The sequence below is a fragment of the Nannospalax galili genome, unplaced genomic scaffold (genome assembly GCF_000622305.1).
Source record: "Nannospalax galili isolate Female #2095 unplaced genomic scaffold, S.galili_v1.0 scaffold245, whole genome shotgun sequence".
Classification (NCBI taxonomy): Eukaryota; Metazoa; Chordata; class Mammalia; order Rodentia; family Spalacidae; genus Nannospalax; species Nannospalax galili.
The window spans coordinates 1400303-1401542 of NW_008353009.1; the positions used below are offsets into that span (position 1 = coordinate 1400303).

At 41.7% G+C, this 1240-nt stretch overlaps 1 non-coding gene across 1 annotated transcript; it reads right to left on the reverse strand.

Moving 5' to 3' along the window:
- Positions 1-917: 917 nt before the first annotated feature.
- Positions 918-1024, reverse strand: LOC115067189. Its single transcript, XR_003846625.1, has one exon. It is a non-coding gene; the product is annotated as a U6 spliceosomal RNA (small nuclear RNA).
- Positions 1025-1240: the final 216 nt, after the last annotated feature.

Genomic DNA, 1240 nt, shown 5'->3' on the forward strand with positions numbered 1-1240 from the left:
GGTTCTTCCCGGAAGTCTGCAATTAAACAATCTCTTATCATTCAGAGACAAAACAAGCAGCAATATCAACAATAAGAAAACACAAAACTCATCTACCTGTTTAAGCTATTGCTAGACAGTAAAAAACTAGTAGTTTTAAAATTCAATACATACTTTAATTGAATTTTTCTGCATTTCATACAATACACTTTAGTCATATTTAGACCTGTCCCCTACCTGCACCCCCCTCTAGCTCATCACCAGATATCATGCATATTGTCATATATGTTAAGGCCAATCGAGTCAAATTTGTATACCCAGATGTCCCTCGGAGTGAGTTCATTCACTAGAACCTGTTCAACCTATCTAGTGTCACTCCTTAAGGGAATACCAACTCTTTAAGAGAATACCAACTCTCCCTCACCCAGTAGTGATCATCTGTCAGTGGTTCCTGAGCTAAGGTTGGGGCCTCCTGCCCATTTGTCTCCCCCACCATTTTCCCCTCCCCACTTCAAGTGCTCTATCTGCCTCTGCCTTGCCAGTGCTGGGCTTAGTGGTGTGTGTCAGCATGCCCCACTTACTTATTTCAAGATTTTACTTTATTTTAAAAAATTTTATAGCCGGGCGTGGTGGCACATGTATTTCCAGCACTCGGGAAGCAGAGGCAGGTGGATCTCTGTGAGTTCAAGGCCAGCCTGGTCTACATAGTGAGTTCCAGGACAGCTGGGGCTACAGGGAGACCCTGTCTCAAAAAGACCAAAAAAAATTTTTTTTATATGTATGTAAGGTATGCCTGCATGTATGTAAGTGCACCCATGTTGTGCAGTGCCCACAGAGTTACGGATGGTTGTTAGCGCCATGTGAGTGTTGAAATTCAATTTTTCTTTCTTTCTATTTCTTTCTTTCTTTCTTTCTTTCTTTCTTTCTTTCTTCTTTTCTTTAATATGGAATGCTTTACGAATTTGCGTATCATCCTTGCCCAGGGACCATGCTAATCTTGTCTGTATCATTCCAATTTTAGTATATGTGCTGCTGAAGTGAGCACTGTATTAGTATTTCTTAACATTCCATTGGTTTGCAGAACACTTATGTTATTCATTTTTGGTCTTTTTGAAACAGGGTCTCCCTGTACCCCCAGCTGGCCTGAAGCTCACTATGTAGACCAGGCTGGCCTTGAATTTGCAGAGATCCACCTACCTCTGCCTCCCAAATGTTGGGACTACAGGCATATGCCACCACGCCCAGCTTACTTTATTTTTAA